We start from the raw sequence: 24007 nt of genomic DNA on the forward strand, positions 1-24007 counted from the left end.
TAGTTACAAAGGCCTGCTCAACCTCATCAAGCATCTCCCATGAGTATCGAGACACCACAACATTTCTTTGCCAACATAAGGGAAAGGTAGGTTTACCATTCGACTCTAGGAAAAATGGTCGAGCTCCCTCAACAGCTCAGACTTAAAAAAGTAGTTCTTAAAATCCCTAAAGGATTCGTCATACATAGCAAAAACTTTATGCCCTTGGGCAGATTGAAAAGAAATCCAAGAAGCTTTCTTTTTTGAAGAAATCCCGGGCTTAGTCAAAACAAAAAGATAAAGAAAGAGAGTATGAGAAGGTTTAACGTCCAACTCCTAGCAAAGCAATTGAAAGATCTTGATAAAACCCCAGGAGTTCGGATGAAGATGGGATGGAGCTACGTTACACGACCACAACAAGTCGATCTCAAAGGAGGTAAAAGGAAGGGTGATGTTCATTTGACTGAAAAAGTAGTCGTAAGCATAAAAGAAGGGGCGTTCCTCTTGGGTCAAAGCCGGAAAGCAAACCCTTTGTTGAGTTAAGAAATTAACTAAATTAATTAGTGATGACAAACATTACTAATTATTTATTGTTGCAGGCCAAATTTCAATAGCCCAAATGGAACAAAAAGCAATCAACAAAAATGTTGGGCTGAAAGCAAAATTAAGAGCCCAAGGAAAAGCAAAGAAATCAAATCGGGCTAAGCATATCAATACCCGATCTAAGCCCGATCTGGTTTCAGAAAAGCAAATCCCTCTCTTTTGCTTAACCAAAAGCAACGTTCATCTCTCTTTTGTCCTAGTCAAATCAGAGTTTCAGAAAAGTAAGAAAGAGAAAGAGAGAGAGCTTCTTCACCAAGCTAGTTACCAAGGAAGCAAGAGAGAGAAGGATTAAGCTTGAAAGGCAGATATCAAATCACCCAGTTCAAACCCAATCAAGCTTAGGTTAAAGGTAACCCATTTCCTCTTGCATGCATCAAATCTTCATCTCTTCTTCCCAACTCTCTGCTCTATCCGAAATGGGATACAAGGAAAAGAGGATTTCTGTTTTTCTCTGCTGTGTATCTACGGTCTTAAACAAGACTTGGGGACCAAGTTGGTTTTCAAGGACTCAGATCAAGTTGACCATTGGAAGATTTCTATGGTTGCTGTTTTATGGCTTTCGGTCAAGATGAAGAAGTCAGAAGCAAAGTTTCTACTCTAAGGTTTAATGAAAAAAAGTGATTCTGTGGGTTGGTGAAGCTCAAGGCTCAAGGTGTTGACCCTGGAAGAAGAAACCCAACAACATGCAAGGAGATAAATGAAGTTTGCTGTTCATTCAGAAGGCAAGGAGAGAAAACCAGTGAATAGAGGTTTTGTTCTGAGAGAGCTCTTTGAAGAATTTCAACTAACTGAACATTGTAACCTAATCAAAGGTGCATTCCGCCTGTATGAAGAACTAAATCAGAGGCTTGCTAATCTGGTTTTTCGCATAGCACAGAGGCTGTTGATGAAGTCAATCTCCTTCATGTTTTACAGATTGTGATGTTCTTTTTTATGTTTATCTTTCTGTAATTTCTTGTGAGAAAAGGCATTGTGAGAAAGCTCAAGTAAAAGCCATGAGTGGAAAAAGGTTGAGTGATACACTTGAGAGAAAAGCCTAGAGTTAATTTTAGATTTCTTTAGGTATGTTTATGTCTTGTATCTTGTACCTGTAAGGTATCCCTTTGTTAGTTGGGTTAGCATTAAGAGTGAATAGTTAGGTATTAGCATAGCCAATGTCAAGTAAGGTTAGAACTTGAGTGTGAAAGAATTGGGTCAATCCTGTGAAATTGGTGTATGTAATACTGTTAACTATAGTGAAATTCTTCCATAGTTGTGGAGGAGACTGGATGTAGGTTGCATAGCACAAGGCAACCGAACCAGGATACATGCTGGTGTTAGCTTTTCTCTTCTCTGCTAAGTTCTGTTTTCTGATATTCATGAGACAAAAATAAATTGTCTCATAAATTTCCGCTGTTGAGTTCAAACAGAACCTGAATTGAAAGTTTGTTTTAAAAAGGTAATAACAGCAACTTAAAAGAAAGGCATAGATTCAACCCCCCTTCTCTAAGCCTACCACAACCTTCAATTGGTATCAGGAGCTAAGGTCTCAAGAATCAAGCTTAACCGCTTGGAGCAAAGATCCAATGGCGAACAACTTGGGCACAACCATAGTTGCCTACACCCTCACTGAAGGCCAGTCAAACAACCGGCCACCTTTCTTCAACGGGAAGAACTACTCCTATTGGAAGGAAAGGATAAGGATTTTCATCTAATCCATTGACTACAACATATGGAAGATTGTTGTGAGCGGTCCCAAGATCCCATCAAAAACAAGTGCTGATGGAGTGGTGACTCCAAAAGAAGAAGCTGAATGGAATGAAGATGATAAGAAGAAGATAGAGCCGAATGGTAAAGCAATAAACCTTCTTCACTGTACTATCAGTGATGCCAGGGCATTTTGGCCAGTTTCACTGACCTTTTCTTTCCTGTTTTTAGGGTAGTTTCATGTATTTCTTTAGAAAATAAGCTAGTTTTGGGTAGATATTCACTTACATCTTGATTCAAGCATACATTGTGCACTTTACATCATTTCATGAGGATTTTGCATGAATTTAATGACAAATTGGATGTTGTATTTCCCATGACTTGGACTAGAACTTTGATGCACTCTATTGCTTGATTTCAGGACAAAGGAAGCAAAGAAGAACCATGTTAGCAGCCACCTTAATCTATTTAACGTAACTCCTAACGTGGAATGGGAGTAACTTGCAAAGTTATTGAGAAAAGTAACGATGCGGGTGGAAACTGTCTCTCAACAAATTTTCTTCGGCAAGTGTACCGAATTTGTCGTCAAGTAAAAACTCACAATAGAGTGAGGTCGAATCCCACAGGGATTGATTAATCAAGCAACTTTAATCAGAAGAATGTTCTAGTTGAGCGAATCCAGAATTTGGGTTGAGAGTTGGAGAAAATAAAATGGCGGGAATGTAAATAACAGAAAAGTAAATGCTAGAATTAAAGGATTGGAAGTAAATGACTGAAAGTAAATTGCAGAATTGTAAATGGGAACGGGGGATTTGCTCATAAAAGTAAATGGCAGAAATTAAAGAGAATGGGTAAGATCAGAGATAGGGAGTTCATTGGGCTTAGGAGATATTGCAATCCTCCAGATCAAGTTCATTTTCATCTCTTCCTCAATCAATGCACTCATTGATCTCCATGCTCTGTGGTAAGGGTTACTCTTGATAATGGACTTTCAGCTGATAATTTCGGGTTAGTTAACCCAAGTTACCAAGTGATAAAGCACCCCTAAGAGCTTATTCATCCAAGTAGATCCCTCACACAGGAACACCACAGACACAAATCTTAAGATCAAAACCATTGGTGCCTAGCCTTATTGCTTACTCTTTTTCTTTTGTTTTTCCACTTTCATTATTCTTTTCTCTTTCTCTTATTAGGATCTTGTCATATACTTAGTCTCATGAGTATATTTAAAGCAAAGTATTCAGGCCAGATAGTTGTCATCCACCTTATGGTTGAACCAACTTAGCTAACTTATGATCATACCACAAACTCATGAATGTACTCCATAGTATGAACTCCACTCTAGTCTTTTGAAACATAAACATTCTCTCTTCATTTGATTTGGAGATGATGCAATTGATTAGACATGTAATTCAACTTGGCTTGAGTGTTTACATAGAACTCCTCCCTATGTAGTTGCCTTCCTTCATTGAGTATACTGAACTCACTGGAAATTTTCATTTGGGCTATTTACCGCTGGTTGAGTTCTTGCAAGTGCTTCTCTTGGAGCTCTTGCCTTTCATTCACTTGGTTGATGGCTTGAGTGAGCTGGGAGTATTGCTCCATTTGTTGTTTTTGCCATGCTTCCTGTTGGCTCAGCCAGTTGGATTGAAGGTTCAGTATTTGCTCTTGTCCTTCCATATGTCTCATCCCCAGATCCTCAATGGCTTGTATTAAGCAATGCACCATAGTAGCTCGATTGATGTTTACCTCTGAATTATTTGCAGCTGGTAGAATGGACCTCCTTACGAGTTCAAACCACCCCTTGGCTTCAGGGCTCAAGTCTCCCCTCTTGATGAACTTGGGTCTCCCATCTGTGTACCTCTCCCAGTCAGCTGCTATAACACTGATATCTGACACTATCTCTGAGAGCTCATTATTATCAAGGCTTCTACTTATCCTTGCCTGATAACTGTCCTCATCAAAATGAGGTGATTTCAGGTGAAGAGCTCTTGTTATGGCATTTGGGCTGAAGTCCACCTCCTTTCCTCTCACGTAACTTTTGAAAGTTGGGGCCTTGGTTTTATCTTCTCTTACTACATTTGCATAAAATTCTTTGATGAGGTTTCCATTGATCTTCCCCTCTGGACTTGTGAGCAATTGCCACCCCCTCTGTTCGATTTTCTCCAGAATTTGTGGTGACTCATTTGCATTGATTTGGAAGATTAACTCTGGCAATATCTTTCTGGCCCTTATCCGTTCGAATTCACGTTCATGAAAGGAAGTTTTAAATCTCTTCTCATCGAAAGGAACACTCTCCATGGGTTCCTTCCTCTTTTTCCTCTTTGAGCTTGATGATGCCATGAATTTAGTTGCTGTTTTGAGGGGGGGGGGTTGGAGGATACGGATAGATGAGGAATAGGTTGGCTAGGACAGAGTGTGATGAAGGGGGTTGAGCAAGCCGAAAGTATGAAGTATGGAGAGTGGGAATTTGAGTGTGAGGAATGAGCATGCACTAAGGTTCACTTATATAGGGAGATCACGAGTGGATGGAAGGTGTGGATTGCAAGGATTGTTGCTTGATGGATGGTTAGGGTTGTGTATAAAGGAAGGACAAGGATCATCACTTAATAAGAGTGATTGGTTCGGTCTTCAAGGGTCTTCCTTCTCCAATGTTGCATGGCAATGTTTCCCCATGCGTTCCCTCTTGAGACATGTGTGTAGTGTTCTTCATTAAGTGGCGGAATCTCCCCCTATTTAATTGTCCAATCAATCCCCTTTAATGCTCTTTTCCTTTTTCCTATAAAGATTTAAAATAAAGAAATTAATATTATAAAAATCAAACTCTACGGCTAGAATAATAAAGAGAAGAAAAAGAGTTTGTTTATTTATGAACTTCAACTAACTAACTACTTGTGTATCCTTATAGGCAGATTGATGGCACCATGGGGTGACACCAAACTTAGTTTGGAGCACTGTGATGAAAAGTTTTGTTCAAAGCTCCAAGAGTTCTGCTTTGAACACCAAACTTGTTCTTTACTATATACTGCATGATAAAGATTTCACCAAGTATTTGTCAAGTTTGGGTTGAAATTCATAAACATTGATTTATTAACTATTTTAAAAACATATAAAACATGGGTTACCTCCCATGAAGCGCTTCTTTAGCGTCACTAGCTTGACGTTTTTCCCTCATCAGGGTGGTTGGTAGTGCTTAAAGTCCTCCCCTCTTGCTGTGGACTTATATCCATTGGTTGGATCAATGATTTCTACATGTTCCAGGGAGAGAACTCTGTTGATAGTGAAGACCTTAGGTAACTGAGATGGTACAGTGGGAGATTAGGGGGAATATCTGGGAAGTAAGCTGAGATAACTCTATCCCCTGGAGAGAAGTCTTCCGTAGGGATCTTCTTGTCCTCCACCTCCTTGGTACCTTCTTCTTTGTTTCTTTTGAGGTTGCCTTGCCCTTGGTGACCTCTTTTTCTAAAGGAGTTGTGATGCTGTCTTCACCTGCCTCTAGAGGTTTAGGTTCCTCCAACTTTTCCTTGAGCTGTGGCAATTGCTGTTTTCCTTGTTTATCAATTAAATGGGCATTATCTCATTGATCTGTAGCCTCTTCACCAGGGATAAAGGCAGTAAGTTGATGCTGGCCCCCAAATCACATAGTGCTCTATCGAACATAGTTTCACCTATGGCACAAGGGATGTGAAAACTCCCTGGGTCTCTTCTTTTTCTAGGCAACTCAGGTTGAATAAGGGCACTACATTCCTTGTTCATCACTATAGTCTGGCCTCCTTTGAGTGAGCTTTTCCTGGGAAGAAGTTCTTTCATATACTTGATGAATGCAGGCATTTGTTGAATTGCCTTGATGAATGGTATGTTTACATGCAGAGATGCAAACAAGTCTAGGAATCTTGAGTATATTCTCTTTCCCACAGCACCATTGAGCAGTTGAGGGAAGGGTGCATAGAGCTTCAGCAGCTCTTGTTATGAGATTTCTGGTTCTTGGTGATCTCTATCCTCCTCCTTTGTTGAGTTGTTATCAGGTTGTTCGAAAGGTTTGCCATGCTTATCTTCAGTCTCTTGATCACTTGTAGTGACCATTTTGCAATCTTCCCATCTTACTTTCTTTGCTTCTCCTTTGGGATTTTTCTCCGTGTCACTTGGGAAGCTATCAGTAGGTTTGGGAATCTTCTCAGCTAAACATCCCACCTAGAATTCCAGCTTCCTAATGGTCTCTCCCTGGTTCTTAATATTGGCTCGCACCTCCTCTTTGAACACCTTATTTTCTTGAATCTCTTGGCATATTCCTTCAAGTAAGGTTTCAATCTTAGAGAGCTTGTCATCAATTGATGGGTGATTTGGAGCAGATGTGCTGTTTTGGTTTTGATAGGCGTGTGGAGAAGTGTTGTTGTGGGGGTGTTGAGATGTCCTCTGTGTGAATTATTGGTGAGCTGCATTGTTGTTGGAGTTGTAACGTCTCTGGTCTTGGTTTTGATCTTGCTGACTTTCCCACCCAAAGTTTGGGTGGTTTCTCCATCCAGGGTTGTAGGTCTTGGAGTATGGATCATAGTTTTGCCTTGGTGAATTCCCAATGTAGTTGGCTTGCTCCTGACTACCCTCTGCTTCTTCATTCACTCCTTCTTGGGTTGTTGATGAAGTTGAGATTGCTGCTACTTGGTTCCTCTCCATCTTCTTGGTGAGGTCAGCCAGCTGCTGGATAATGAGCTTGTTTTGGGCCAACAGAGCATCTACATTATTTAGCTCCATTACTCCTCTTGTGTTTCCTCTTTCGGAAGCATAGAAGTAGTCGTTCTCTGCTACTGTTTCAATGACATCTATAGCCTCCTCAATGGTTTTCTTCTTGTTCAAGGATCCTCCGGATGAATGGTCTACGGCCTTCTTTGACTCGTAAGAGAGCCCTTCATAGAAAATGTGCAGCTGCACCCATTCCTTGAACATGTCAGGTGGACACCTCCTTGTTAAGTCCTTGAACCTCTCCCATGCTTCATATAGAGTCTCACCATCTTGTTGCTTGAAAGTTTGAACCTCAGCTCTCAGCCTATTGATTCGTTGAGGGGGGTAAAATCTTGCTAAGAATTTGTTCACCACATCCTCCCAAGTTGTCAAGCTCTCCTTTGGGAAAGACTCCAGCCATTTGGCTGCTTTATCCTTAAGTGAGAATGGAAACAAGAGCAGTCTATAGGTGTCAGGATGAACACCATTAGACTTTACTATGTCACATATCCTCAGGAAGGTGGTTAGATGTTGATTGGGGTCTTCTTGAACACCTCCTCCAAACGAACAGTTGTTCTGAACAAGGGTGATGAGCTGTGGTTTAAGTTCAAAGTTGTTGGCATGGATTGTTGGCTTTTGGATGCTACTTCCACAATTGCATGGGTTTGGATTGATGTAAGAGCCCAAAATTCTTCTATCCTCACCAGCATGATTTGCTCTACCTCCTCCCCCATGGTTGTGATCCTCTTCTTCATGATGGTTTTCCATATTGTCTTCCATGTTTGGTTCAAAAAATTCCTCCTCTTCCTCAGCACCAACCACTTTCTTTCCTCTTGCCTCCCTCCTTAATCTAAGGAAGGTCCTCTCAGGTTCAGAATCGAAGGAAGTTGAAGCCCCACTTCTTCTTCCTGTCATACAACCATCAAGTGCAACCAAGAAAAGATAGGTGCAGAAAGTATTTTTGTCAGAATTACTGTTAGTTGTGGGTGATGCAATATATCAAACAGTTAGTGGATTAGCAAACAGAATTGAAAATAACAAAGAAAAACAAAAGAGTAGAGGGGGAAGGGAAGAAGTTTAACTAAAACAGAAAGTAAATCACTCAAAGAGAAAATGAAATTCACAAAATAAAAATGCTCAATCTAGTGATCTTCCAATTTAATCATTGTTGATGCACAATCAATCCCCGGCAACGGCGCCATAAACTTGAGGGAGAATACATCATAAAACTAGAAAATGCAGAGAAGGTAAAATACAGAGAGTAGTTCTCTTTTCCAACTCTCAGAACTACTAAACAATTTAAAGCCACTCATATATATACTACTTTTCTCAGCTTCTAGTTGGCTCTTCAAGTTTTGGGCCTTTGGATCTTGAGTTTGAAGCAGTTCTCTTCTTCATTTGGGCTTAGCTTTACTTGCAGAGAGAAAGTGTGAAGTGGGCAGAGACTTTAGCTCAGGATGTTAGGGGTGTTAACGTTTAGTGAAAATATGAGTTCGAGAACGTTAGTGACAATCAACTTTCTCACTAACATTCCTAAGTAAAAGCCACGTTAATTTCAACGTTAGTGGCACAAACGTTGCCACTAACGTTGCCTCTAAGTCCTTCGCACACATTATTGAGACTTAACATTCCCAATAACTTTGAAAAGCCCGCTTTCTTCCCACGTTAGAGCCCACGTTAACTTAGTTAACGTGGCCTCTAACGTGAGACATAGGGGCACCTTGGAACGTTAGTGACAATGTTGGGTGTCACTAACGTTGTCGACCACTCTTGCTTCTTACGTTAGCTCCCACGTTAACCAACGTGGGAGTTAACGTGGTATGTTTCTCCTTAGGCCAACGTTAGTGACAGTGTTGAATGTCACTAACGTTGGCGTTTCTTCTCCCTTTTAACGTTAGAGGCCACGTTAATTAATTTAACGTGGACTCTAACGTGGCCACTTATTAGCATTTGCCAATGTTAGTGACAATGTTAAGTGTTACTAACGTTGGCTCAACTTCCCATCTCCACGTTAGAGTTCACGTTAACTTAGTTAACGTGACTCTTAACGTGGTCAATGATGGCTTCGAGAGCGTTATTGGCAATCATTTTTCTCATTAACTTTGCAAGTTACCTCCCATTCCTTACTTCCTTTGGTTCTGAAATCAAGCAATAGAGCGCATCAAAGTTCTAGTCCAAGTCATGGGCAATGTAGCATATAATTTGTCACTAAACTCATGCAAAATCCTCATGAAATCATGTAAAATGCACAATGTATGCTTGAATCAAGGTGTAAGTGAATATCTACCCAAAACTAGCTTTTTTCCTAAGGGAATGCATGAAACTATCCTAAAAACAGTAAAGAAATGGTCAGTGAAACTGGCCAAGATGCCCTGGCATCAAGTAATCGCCAATAACGATCTCGAAGCCATCATTGCCCACGTTAAGAGTCACGTTAACTAAGTTAACGTGAACTCTAACGTGGAGGAAAGGAAATGGCGCCAACGTTAGTGACACTTACCTTTGTCACTAACGTTGGACCAAGCTCATAAGTGGCCACGTTAAGAGCTACGTTAACTTAGTTAACGTGGCCTCTAACTTTAAGAAGTAAAGGGGAAGCCAACGTTAGTGACATTCAACTTTGTCACTAACGTTGGCCAAGTCACAATAAGCCACGTTAACTTCCACGTTAACCTAGTTAACGTGGAAGCTAACGTGAAGAAAGTAGGTGATCGACAACGTTAGTGACACCAAACATTGTCACTAACGTTGGGATTAACCCACACAAGCCCCAATAAGCCACGTTAACTCCCACATTAACCTAGTTAACGTGGAAGCTAACGTGAAGAAGGAAGGTGATCGCGAACGTTAATGACACCTAACATTGTCACTAGCGTTGGAAGGAGCCCACACAAGCCACAATGAGCCACGTTAACTCCCACGTTAACGTAGTTAACGTGGAAGCTAACGTGAGGAGGAGAGATGATGAGCCAACGTTAGCGACATTCACCTTTGTCACTAACGTTGGAGATGGCTAGCACGGCCACGTTAAAGGCTACGTTAACCTAGTTAATGTGGACTCTAACGTGGGATCTAGGGGCACATTGGAACGTTAGTGACAAAGGTAAGTGTCACTAACGTTCTCGAAGGTTGGCAAGCCTACGTTAAGGAGCCACGTTAACTAAGTTAACGTGGACTCTAACATAGGGAAGGAGGAGACTTCTCAACGTTAACAACGTTTGTGCCACTAATGTTGGAGTTAACGTGGCTCTTACTTTGGTGAGGAACGTTAGTGAAAAAGGTGATTGTCACTAACGTTCTCGAACCCACATTTCCACTTAAACGTTAACACCACTAACGTCCTGAGCTAAAGTCTCTGCCCACTTCACACTTTCTCTCTGCAAGTAAAACTAAGCCCAATGAAGAAGATAACTACTTCAAACTCAAAATCCAAAGGCCCATACCCAAGACTTGAAGAGCCAACTAGAAAATCAGAAGAGTAGTATATATAGGAGTATCTTTGAATTAAAAGGAGAGTTGGAAATTATAGGGAGAGTCTTGGCATAGAATTACTCTCTGTATTTTACTTTCTCTGCACTTCTAGTTTCATCATGTATTCTCCATCTTTGTTTTCATTTTCCAGAGCTATGAACAACTAAACCCCTTTCATTGGGTTAGGGAGCTCTGTTATAATTTGATAGATCAATACTAGTTTTCATTATTCTTCTTCTATCTTTTCTCTTGATTTTACTTGAAAGCTTTCGATCTTCATCCAATTGAGTAGTTATCTTGGAAAAGAAGCTATCCAAACTTGGATCTCTTCTGAACCTTGAAAGAGGAATGAAGAGATCATGCTAGAAATGCTTTCTCATGCTGGACCAAATTGGGTTTGGATGGATATGTGACTATAATCCTCTCAACACTTGATTTGGGAAATGCATGTGGTATAATCATTGACCATACTTCATCTCTTCTCATGAGCAATTGACAAAGGAATTGGCTATTGATCAAGAATTGAGAGATTGAATTACAAGAAATTGTAATTCGATCACTTAAGATTGCCAAGGAGATCAATGAGTGCATTGATTGAGGAAGAGATGAAAATGAAATTGATCCGGAGAATGCAACATCTCCTGAGCCCAATGAACTCCCCATTTCTGATCTTACCCATTCTCTTTAATTTCAGTCATTTACTTTTATGAGCAATTACCCCATTCCCATTAAAGATTATGTAATTTACTTTCCGTCATCTACATTCAGCTCTTTATTTCTAGCATTTACTTTTCTGTTAATTACTTTCCCGCCATTTAATTTTTTGCAATTCTCAACCCAAATTCTGATTCGCTCAACTAGAATATTCCTCTAATTAAAGTTGCTTGATCAATCAATCCCTGTGGGATTCGACCTCACTCTGTTGTGAGTTTTTACTTGACGACAAATTCGGTACACTTGCCGAAGGAATTTGTTATGAGACAAGTTTTCCGTGCATCAAGTTTATGGCGCCGTTGCCGGGGATTGATTGTGCATCAACAATGATTAAATTGGAAGATAACTAGATTGAGCATTTTTGTTTTGTTTGATTTAATTTTCTGTTTGAGTAATTTACTTTCAATTTTAGTTAATTTCTTCCCTTCCCCCTACTTTTTCGTTTTTAGTTATTTACCATTCATTTCACTAACCCACTAACTGTTTGATATATTGCATCACTCACACTAACAGTCATTCTGACAGAAATACTTTCTGCATCATTCCTTGCTTGTACTTGTTGGTTATATGACAGGGAGAAGAAGCGGGGCTTCAACTTCCTTTGATTTTGAACCTGAGAGAACCTTCTTTAGATTAAGGAGGGAAGCAAGAGGAAAAAGAGTAGTTGGTGCTGAGGAAGAGGAGGAATACTTTGAGCCAAACATGGAAGAAAACATGAAAAACCATCATGAAAAAGAGGCTCACAACCATGGCGGAGGAGGTCGAGCAAATCATGCTAGGGAGGATAGAAGAGTTTTAGGCTCTTACATCAATCCAAACCCAGGAAACTGTGGAATTAGCATTCAAAAGCCAACCATCCATGCCAAAAATTTTTAACTAAAACCACAGCTCATCACCCTTGTTCAGAACAACTGTTCGTTCGGAGGAAGTGTCCAAGAAGACCCCAATCAACATCTAACCACCTTCCTAAGAATGTGACACAGTGAAATCTAATGGTGTTCATCCTGACGCCTATAGACTGCTCTTATTTCCATTCTCACTCAAGGATAAGGTAGCCAAGTGGCTGGAGTCTTTCCCGAAGGAGAGCTTGACAACCTGGGAAGATGTGGTGAATAAATTCTTAGCAAGATTTTACCCTCCTCAACGAATCAATAGGCCGAGAGCTGAGGTCCAAATTTTTAGGCAACAAGATGGCGAGACTCTCTATGAAGCATGGGAGAGGTTTAAAGACCTAACAAGGAGGTGCCCACCAGATATGTTCAACAAATGGGTGCAGCTGCACATTTTCTATGAAGGCCTGTCATATGAATCAAAGAAGGCAGTAGACCATTCATCCGGAGGATCTTTGAACAAGAAGAAGACCGTTGAGGAAGCCATAGATGTCATTGAAACAGTAGCAGAGAATGATTATTTCTATGCTTCTGAAAGAGGCAACACTAGAGGAGTAATAGAGCTAAATAATGTAGATGCTCTGCTGGTCCAAAACAAGCTCATTACCCAGCAGCTGGCTGACCTCACCAAGAAAATGGAGAGGAACCAAGTAGCAGCAATCACTACTTCATCAACAACCCAAGAAGGAGTGAATGAAGAAGCAGAGGGTAGTCAGGAGCAAGCCAACTACATTGGGAATTCACCTAGGCAAAACCATGATCCATACTCTAAGACCTATAACCCTGGATGGAGGAATCACCCAAACTTTGGGTGGGGAAATCAACAAGACCAAGGCCTAGATCAAAGACATTCAAATCCTAACAACAATGCAGCCCACCAACATTTTACATCTAGACCATATCAACACCCCCATAACAGCACCTCTCCACATCCATATCAAAACCAAAATAACTTACCTCATCCTTCCACTTCTAATCCCAATCTACCATAATTTGATGACAGACTCTCAAGGATTGAGAATCTACTTGAAGGCATAGGCAAAGAGATTCAAGACAATAAGGCATTCAAGGAGGAAGTGCGAGCAAATTTTAAGAACCAAGGAGATACAATCAAGAGATTGGAATCTCAAGTGGGGTATCTCTCTGAGCAGATTCCCAAACTCACAGATGGATTCCCAAGTGACATAGAGAAGAATCCGAGAGGTGAAACAAAGAAAGTAAGATGGGAAGATTGCAAGATGGTCACTATAAGTGATAAGGAGACTGAGGACAAGCCAAACAAGTTGGCAGAACAACCTGGAGACACCTCAGCAGAGAAGGTGGAAAAAGATTACCAAGAACCAGAAATCTCAAAACAGGAGCTGCTGAGACTCTATGCACCTTTTCCCCAACTGCTCAATGGTGCTGTGGAGAAGAGAATATACTCAAGGATTCTATATTTGTTTGCATCTCTGCATGTCAACATACCATTCATCAAGACTATTCAACAAATGCCTGCATACATCAAGTATATGAAGGAGCTGCTTCCCAGAAAAAGCTCACTCAAGGGAGGCCAAACTATAGTGATGAACAAGGAGTTCAGTGCCCTCATTCAACCACAGTTGCCTACAAAAAGAAAAGATCCAGGGAGTTTTCATGTCCCCTGTGGCATAGGAGAAACAATGTTTGGTAAAGCACTCTGCGATTTGGGAGTAAGCATCAACTTAATGCCCTTATCCCTGGTGAAGAGGCTGAAGATCAATGAGATAATGCCCACAGATGTAGTCATCAGGCTGGCAGACAAAACTCAAAAACAAGCAATAGGAGTGGTGGAAAATGTGTTGGTAAAGGTTGGGAAATACTTTCTTCCCATAGACTTTGTCATTCTGGACATAGAAGAGAGTCACACCCACCCAATCATACTGGGAAGACCATTCCTAGCTACAGCTAGAGCACTCATAGATGTAGAGCGAGGGGAGCTAATATTGAGGATCCATGATGAACGACTCAGCTTTAATGTATTCAAACTCTCACAAGAAATAGACCAAGAGAATAAAGAACCAAGCAAATATCATAATGAGATGCTGACAGAGGAAGCAAGCACTGAAGCACAACCAGCCCATCTGGGAAAGCCCTTGGTTGATGAACAAGGAAATAAGCAGTTGTCACAGCTCAAGGAAAAGCTGGAGGAACCTAAACCACCAGAGACATGTGAAGACAACAACAAAATTCCCTTATAAGAAGAAGTCACAAAGAGCAAGGCAACACAAAAGGGACAAAGAAGAAGGTACCAAGGGGGTGGAGGAATAAGAAGATCCCTACAGAGGACTTCTCTCCAGGGGATAAAGTGATCTCAGCTTACTTCCCAGATATCCCCCCTAATATCCCCACTGTACCATCACAGTTACCTAAGATCTTCACTATCAACAGGGTTCTCTCCTTGGAACATGTAGAGATCATTTATACAACCAATGGATATAAGTCCACAGCAAGAGGGGAGGACTTTAAGCATTACCAACCACCCTGATGAGGGAGAAACGTCAAGCTAGTGACGCTAAAGAAGCGCTTCATGGGAGGCAACACATGTTTTATATGCTTTTAGAAAATAGTGAGTAAGTCAATATTCATGAATTCCAACCCAGACTTGACAAACACTTGGTGAAATCCGTAATAGGCAGTATATAGTGAAGAACAACTTTGGTGTTCAAAGCATGCCAAGAAAGCATGAATGCAACAGAGAGCATGCTAGTCTTGGAGCTTTGAACAAAACTTTTCATCACAGTGCTCCAAACTAAGTTTGGTGTCACCCCATGGTGCCACCAATGTGCATATAAGGATACATAGTTAGTTAGTTAGTTGGGGTTCATGAATAAACAAAATCTTTTCTTCTTTTTATTATTCTAGCCGTAAAGTTTAACTTGTTTTTTTTATGATATTAATTCTTACTTTTCTCATTTGATCTTTATAGGGAAAAGGAGAGGAGCATTGAAGGAGATTGATTGGACAATTAAATGAGAAAGGTTCGACCACTTCATGAAGAGAAACTACACACTTGTCTCAAGAAAGAATGCATTGGAAAATATTGCCATGCAACATTGAAGAAAGGAGACTCTTGAAGACCGAACCAATAACCCTCATAAAGTGATGATCCTTGTCCTTTCTCCATGCACAACTCCAACCGTCCATCAAGCAACCATTCCATCAATCCACACCCTCCACTCACTCATAATCTCCCTATATAAATGAGTCCTAGTGCATACTTACCCCTCACATTCAAATTCCCACTCTCCACACTTCACACTTTCGACATCCAAAACCCCTTCATCACACCTCGTCTTAACCAACCAAATTTCTCATCTATCCTTACCTTCTAATCCCCTCACACAGCAACTCAAATTCATGGCATCATCAAGTTCTAAGAGGCAAAAGAGGAAGGAACCAATGGAGAACATTTCTTTCGATGAGAAAAGATTCAAAACTGCCTTCTATGAACAAGAATTTGAAAGGATCAAGATCAAGAAGATACTGCCTGAGTTAACCTTCCAAATCAATGAAGACGAGTGCCCACAGATTCGGGAGAAAATTGAACAAAGAGGGTGGCAAAGGCTCACTAATCCAGAGGGGAAGATCAATTCAAACCTCATCAAAGAGTTCTACGCAAATGTGGTTAGAGAAGACAAAACCAGGGCCCTAACCTTCAAAAGCTATGTAAGAGGAAAGGAGGTAGACTTCAGCCCAAATGCTATAACAAGAACTCTTCACTTGAAATCACCACATTTTGATAAACCCAGTTATCAAGCAAGGATAAGTAAGAGCCCTGACAATGATGAGCTCATAGAAATCGTGACTGACATCTGTGTCATAGCAGCTGATTGGGAGAGTTATGCAGATGGAAGACCCCGGTTCATCAAGAGGGGAGACCTTAGCCCGGAAGTCAAAGGGTGGTTTGAACTCGTAAGGAGGTCCATCCTCCCAGCTGCAAATAATTCAGAGGTCAATATTAATCGAGCGACTATGGTAAATTGCCTAGTACGGGGTGGAGAAATCAATGTGCATGAACTCATAGCTGAGGGGATTCAAGAGTCAGCTGAGAAGGCTGATTCGGGTGCCAGGCTTTGGTACCCCAGCACTATTCTCAGACTATGTACAAAGGCTAAGGTGGTCTTCGAGGATAGCAATCTAGACTGGGTGAACCCTGGGAGGCTAGTTATAATCCAGTGTCTTGTCTATACTACACCTGCTCAGCAACAAAGAAGGCCACAAATAGGGAAGCTAAAAGCGAAAGAAGGAGCCCACCAAGAGGAGCCTCATCAAGAAGAATATCAACAAGAAGAGCATCATGACCCAGCCAACGTGAATATGAATCACCTTCTAAGGGCCATTGAAGATCTGGGGATGAGACATATGGAAGGACAAGAGCAAATACTAAACCTTCAGTCCAACTGAATGAGCCAACAAGAAGAGTGGCAGAAACAACAAATGGAGCAGCAACTGGAACAATACTCCCACCTCACTCAAGCCATCCACCAAGTTACTGAGAGGCAAGAACGTGAAGATAAGCATTTGCAGGAATTTAATCAGCGGCAAATAGCTCAGATGAAAGCATTCAATGAGTTCACTGTACTTAATGAAGGACGGCAACTACATAGGGAGGAGTTCAACGTAAACACTCAAGCCAAGTTGAACTACATGTCTAGTAATATGCATCATCTTCACTATGCCATCCCTACATATGATGAGGTCCAAAAAGATTTTGTAGAACAAGAAGGGAGGAAGGTGAAACAGTAGAAGGAAACACTCAAGAAGAAGATGGAAGATGGTGGATTTTGGAAGAAGCTGATTGGAAAAAGCAAAGGGAGTGGGAGTACGAGCAATCAAGAGGGACATAAGGAGGACAAGCAAGGAGGAGAGCATGGGCAACCACATGAGTAAAAGGTGGTGGAGTTCCTTCTTTGGTCCATCTTTCTCTATGCTTTAAATAAGGAAGATCTTGTATGAAATAGAACTTGCTTCCATGTTAGTTTGAACTTTTTTTATTTTGTCTTTTAATTTTTGTGTTGAAGAAGTCCATGCTTGCTAGTCTTTATGTCACTGCATCATCACTAGGCTTACTTGTATGCTTGTTCCTTTGAATCAAATGAAAAAGAGAATGAGTGTTTCAAAAGACCAGAGAGGAGTTCATACTATGGAGTAAGTTCATGAGTTTATGGTATAGTCATAAGTTAGCTAAGTTGGTTCAACCACCAGGTGGGAGGACAACTATCTGTCATGAATACTATGCTTACAAGGAAGAACCACATTAGCAGCCACATTAATCTAATTAACGTAACTCCTAACGTGGAATGGGAGTAACTTGCAAAGTTAATGAGAAAAGTAATCGCCAATAACGCTCTCGAAGCCATCATTGCCCACGTTAAGAGTCACGTTAACTAAGTTAATGTGAACTCTAACGTGGAGGAAAGGAAATGGAGCCAACGTTAGTGACACTTACCTTTGTCACTAGCGTTGGACCAAGCTCATAAGTGGCCACGTTAAGAGCCATGTTAACTTAGTTAACGTGGCCTCTAACGTTAAGAAGTAAAGGGGAAGCCAACATTAGTGACATTCAACTTTGTCACTAACATTGGCCAAGTCACAATAAGCCACGTTAACTTCCACGTTAACTAGCTAACGTGAAGAAAGTAGGTGATCGACAATGTTAGTGGCACCAAACATTGTCACTAACGTTGGGATTAACCCACACAAGCCCCAATAAGCCACGTTAACTCCCACGTTAACCTAGTTAACGTGGAAGCTAACGTGAAGAAGGAAGGTGATCGCCAACGTTAGTGACACCTAACATTGTCACTAACATTGGAAGGAGCCCACATAAGCCACAATGAGCCACGTTAACTCCCACGTTAACTTAGTTAACGTGGAAGCTAATGTGAGGAGGAGAGATAATGAGCCAACGTTAGTGACATTCACCTTTGTCACTAACGTTGGAGATGGCTAGCAGAGCCACGTTAAAGGCCACGTTAACCTAGTTAACGTGGACTCTAACGTGGGGGCTAGGGGCACATTGGAACGTTAGTGACAAAGGTAAGTGTCACTAACGTTCTCGAAGGTTGGCAAGCCTACGTTAGTTAACGTGGACTCTAACTAGGAAAGGAGGAGACTTCTCAACGTTATTGGGAAAGGTAAGTCCCAATAACGTGTGTGAAGGACAAAGAGGCAACGTTAGTAACAACGTTTGTGCCACTAACGTTGGAGTTAACGTGGCTCTTACTTTGGTGAGGAACGTTAGTGAATAAGGTGATTGTCACTAACGTTCTCGAACCCACATTTCCACTTAAACGTTAACACCACTAACGTCCTGAGCTAAAGTCTCTGCCCACTTCACACTTTCTCTCTGCAAGTAAAACTAAGCCCAATGAAGAAGATAACTGCTTCAAACTCAAAATCTAAAGGCCCATACCCAAGACTTGAAGAGCCAACTAGAAGATCAGAAGAGTAGTATATATAGGAGTAGGTTTGAATTAAAAGGAGAGTTGGAAATTATAGGGAGCGTCTTGGCATAGAATTACTCTCTGTATTTTACTTTCTCTGCACTTCTAGTTTCATCATGTATTCTCCATCTTTGTTTTCATTTTCCAGAGCTATGAACAACTAAACCCCTTTCATTGGGTTAGGGAGCTCTGTTGTAATTTGATGGATCAATACTAGTTTTCATTATTCTTCTTCTATCTTTTCTCTTGATTTTACTTGAAAGCTTTCGATCTTCATCCAATTGAGTAGTTATCTTGGAAAAGAAGCTATCCAAACTTGGATCTCTTCTGAACCTTGAAAGAGGAATGAAGAGATCATGCTAGAAATGCTTTCTCATGCTGGACCAATTCCGTCATCTCCATTCAGCTCTTTATTTCTAGCATTTACTTTTCTGTTATTTACTTTCCCGCCATTTAATTTTCTGCAATTCTCAACCCAAATTCTGATTCGCTCAACTAGAACATTCCTCTAATTAAAGTTGCTTGATCAATCAATCCCTGTGGGATTCAACCTCACTCTATTGTGAGTTTTTACTTGACGACAAATCCGGTACACTTGCCGAAGGAAATTTATTATGAGACAAGTTTTCCGTGCATCAATCAGCTTTGAAGAGTACCGGAAGGTGTCTAGATATTGCTGTACATTTGGTAGTTTAGTCAGTACTTTGCACTATGAGCTAACTCTTTTCTTGCAGGATTTATAGTGATGTTTTTGTTGATCTTGGTTATTGTCCGCCCTTGATGACAAAAGGGGGAGTAATAGTTAGCTGATTTTGATTGACTTTTACTGCATCTGATTTTTCTTATTAGAACTGAACTTTCTTTTGCAAATTGCTTTTGTTTTACAATATGCTTTTGCTGCTGTCTTGATAAAAAAAAATACTGGGCTGAATCTGTGTTGCTGGTTATATAGAATCCCCTAGTCAAGTTACATCTTGAATAGCTCTTTTTAAGCTTAATGTAAATAGGAATAAAAAGGAAAGAGCATAAATTCAGGGGGAGCTACTGTTGAAAAGAAAAGGGGGAGCAACACATCAGCAAGCAACATCATTCAAAGGGAGTTTCTAAACCTTACTCAAACTCAGTCCCTTTTGATTATTTCTTAAAACATGTTTGTCATCAAGGGGGAGATTGTTGAGTTAAGAAATTAACTAAATTAATTAGTGATGAGAAATATTATTTTTGGGCAAAATAAATAATTAGTGTTGATTAATTATATTTACTTATTACTAATTGTTTATTGTTGCAGGCCAAATTTCAATAGCCCAAATGGAACAAAAAGTAATCAACAAAAATGTTGGGCTGAAAGCAAAATTAAGAGCCCAAGGAAAAGCAAAGAAAGAAGCCAAAGAAATCAAATCGGGCCAAGCATATCAATACCCGATCCAAGCCCGATCTGGTTTCAGAAAAGCAAATCCCTCTCTTTTGCTTAACCAAAAGCAACGTTCATCTCTCTTTTGTCCTAGTCAAATCAGAGTTTCAGAAAAGTAAGAAAGAGAAAGAGAGAGAGCTTCTTCACCAAGCTAGTCACAAAAGAAGCAAGAGAGAGAAGGATTAAGCTTGAAAGGCAGATATCAAATCACCCAGTTCAAACCCAATCAAGCTTAGGTTAAAGGTAACCCATTTCCTCTTGCATGCATCAAATCTTCATCTCTTCTTCCCAACTCTCTGCTCTATCCGAAATGGGATACAAGAAAAAGAGGATTTATGTTCTTCTCTGCTGTGTATCTACGATCTTAAACAAGACTTGGGGACCAAGTTGGTTTTCAAGGGCTCAGATCAAGTTGACCATTGGAAGATTTCTATGGTTGCTGTTTTATGACTTTCCGTCAAGATGAAGAAGTCAGAAGCAAAGTTTCTACTCTAAGGTTTAATGAAAAAAAGTGATTCTGTGGGTTGGTGAAGCTCTAGGCTCAAGGTGTTGACCTTGGAAGAAGAACCCAGCAACATGCAAGGAGGTAAATGAAGCTTGCTGTTCATTCAGAAGGCAAGGAGAAAAAACCAGTGAATAGAGGTTTTGTTCTGAGAGAGCTCTTTGAAGAAGTTCAACTAACTGGACAGTGTAACCTAATCAAAGGTGCATTCCGCCAGTATGAAGAACTAAATCAGAGGCTTGCTAATCTGGTTTTTCGCATAGCACAGAGGTTGTTGATGAAGTCAATCTCCTTCATGTTTTACAGATTGTGATGTTCTTTTCTATGTTTATCTTTCTGTAATTTCTTGTGAGAAAAGGCATTGTGAGAAAGCTCAAGTAAAAGCCATGAGTGGAAAAAGGCTGAGTGATACACTTGAGAGAAAAGCCTATAGTTAATTTCAGATTTCTTTAGGTATGTTTATGTCTTGTATCTTGTACCTGTAAGGTATCCCTTTTTTAGTTAGGTTAGCACTAAGAGTGAATAGTTAGGTATTAGCATACCCAATGTCAAGATAGGTTAGAATTTGAGTGTGAAAGGATTAGGTCAATCTTGTGAAATTGGTGTATGTAATACTGTTAACTATAGTGAAATTCTTCCATAGTTGTGGAGGAGACTGGATGTAGGTTGCATAGCACAAGGCAACTGAACCAAGATACATGCTGGTGTTAGCTTTTCTCTTCTCTGCTAAGTTTTGGTTTCTGATATTCATGAGACAAAAATAAATTGTCTCATAAATTTCCGCTGCTGAGTTCAAACAGAACCTGAATTGAAAGTTTGTTTTAAAAAGGTAATAACAACAACTTGAAAGGAAGGCATAGATTCAACCCCCCTTCTCTAAGCCTACCACAACCTTCACCCTTTCATCAGAGTCAGGCACTACCAATTCATAATTTTTCTCCTGATCCCTACTACTACAGATTCGATGGTGTTTTCTAAGCTCCGCACAGAATTCAGAATTAACTACAGAAGCACACATCAGGACGAGGAAGTCTAGCCAGTCGGACATACCCTCAGGAACCTTGGAAGACATCTCGACAATATTTTTGTGAGAAGACATGGTCAACTAGTCCTACAGCCAGAAAAAAAAAGAAATCAGCTTGGACAAAACATGACTCAAGCATACAAACAGTAAAAGAAAAACCCCAGGACATACACCAATGTCCAGGGGCATCCTTTGGAGGCAGGGACAGAGTAAGGACTCAGAAAAAAGTCTACAAGGCTACATCCCAACAAAACTCTCAGCAAAGAAAAATAATCCCCTTCCAAACAAGTAACGACACGAGAAGAAAATCAAAGCAAGCCATCAGAAAATCGTTATCTTCTACAAAATTATCAGCAAAGAAAACTACCAATATGGCGAAAGTCATCAAAGGAGAAATATTTTTTAGAAGCAAGCAGATTCATAAGCCTCAGTAACGACATGCAGTTCATATCAAAGGACACAAACTGGAAACAATAAACGGCAGGCAAAAACCCTAAATGCAAAAGGATCATTCAAAATCAAAGACACTCCCAGAGCACACATTACAGTAATAAGCAGATGCACGACAAACACATAAAAGTTTCAAGCTTTTTAACACGAAACCATGAAAGAACAAAACTTTTCAAAAATACGGGAAGAAAGAAGAAGAAAAGAGGACCAACCGATAAAAGTAAGAAAGGCGATGAATATGGACGGCGAGCCCACACCAACAACCACTCCAAGGAAGGCTCGAAGACATGAAAACTTGGGGGCCAGAGAACGAAGAGGCACGAATGAAATAGAAGAATAAAGGAGAAAGGGGGAAGTTACAGCGAGCAAAGAGAAAGAAAAAACATAAAGGAGAAAGTTTTGGTGTAATTCAAAATGAAATGAGAAAGCGGGAGGCAAAGGAAACGGAACATTAAAAGAATTAATGGGGCATTAAAAACCATCACACGTTCCCAAGGTAAGGAACGCACGTTTCTAAAAATTAAAGAAGAAGAAAGAAAAATGTTCTGCATTCAAAAGGAAACTCTACAAGGAAGAAATCGATGATGCTCGAGCTTGGCTTCTCCAGAGAAAGATTGAAGTCCTAAAACTAAGTACTCGACCTCAAAAGGAAGTCCACAGTCGAGCAGGGGCACTGTTCATACACTGGGTCGAGATGTCCGACCCGGGATGATTGACGACAAGCCAACCGACCTCTTCAGGTCAGGAACATCCGACCTCTTCTCCAAGAGCTCGGCCAAATCACTATAGACGCCCAAGAAGGCCGAAACGAAGGAACACAGCCCAAATCTAAAGGCAGCCAAATCCTAGAAAGATAAGGGCGGTTCCCTTAAAGATAAGATGACTTCACTCAAAGATAAGATAAGATAAAATAACTATCTTATCTCCAGAAAGGTCACTCCACACCATTATAAATACACTGGAGCACCAAGGTATAACTCATACTCTGATTCTACTAAAAACCTGCTTAATACCCTTGCTAACTTAAGCATCGGAGTCCCTTGCAGGTACCACCACCCTCCATTGATGAATGATCAACATCACCAACAAGTCCAACAAGTCGGACGCGGCGGCTCCGGCCACCACCCACAAGTCGGACACATTAGCACCGACCAGCACAGAAGATCTCGTCCGAGATCGACCTACAGTTTCAGGTAACCCTCGGAACACATAGCATGCTTGTTTGTGAGTACTTGTTTGGGATAATTGAAGCACTAGGCTTTTAATATTGAGACTGATCACCTTGATATCGATTGTTTAGTGTAGACAGGACCCTGAATGGCTACTCGCGGGCGAGGCCGTACTTGTACTCGAAGAGAGAATGAGAGTAACCCGTCGACAGATAATCACACAGAGTTAATGATGGCGATGATTGACTTAGCTAACACGATTCAAGCGGGCACTGCTATGGCTACTCATGCCTTGTGGCAAAGAAGGCAATCAGTTGGAAGCGAAAATGGAGAAGGCGTTGGGGACGACTTAGATAGTGTTCCGAGGACTCTAGTTGCTTTTTTGAGAGTTGACCCGCCAAGTTTCAATCGATCGACAAACCCTATTGAAGCAGACAACTGGTTCAAAGCTATGGAGCATGCATTACAGACACAATATGTCCCAAATAATCAGTTCGTGAAATATGCGGCTTATTAGTTAATGGGAGAAGCTCAACATTGGTGGCAAGAGGAGTGTCGATTCCTGCAAGTACATAATATGGATATTCCATGGGAGCTGTTTCGGACTGCCTTCTACAAGAAGTATTTTCCTGAGTCGGTGAGGGAGGCCAGAGAGTTAGAGTTCATGCAGCTGAAACAAAGTTCAACGCCTGTGGCCAAGTATACGAGTAAGTTTGAAGAGCTCTATAGGTTCTCAAGGGTATGTCAAGGAGCCCCTGAGTCCTATGAGGATTGAAAGTGTGAAAGGTACCAAGTAGGACTGAGAGAAGATATCATGCGCATTGTGGCTCCAATTGAGATTAAAAGATTCTCGGAATTGGTGAACGAGGCAAGATTCGTAGAGGACTACATTGAGAAAATGACTTTGACGAGAGATCATCGTGGG

Source organism: Arachis ipaensis, chromosome B10 (genome assembly GCF_000816755.2).
Source record: "Arachis ipaensis cultivar K30076 chromosome B10, Araip1.1, whole genome shotgun sequence".
Taxonomy (NCBI): Eukaryota; Viridiplantae; Streptophyta; class Magnoliopsida; order Fabales; family Fabaceae; genus Arachis; species Arachis ipaensis.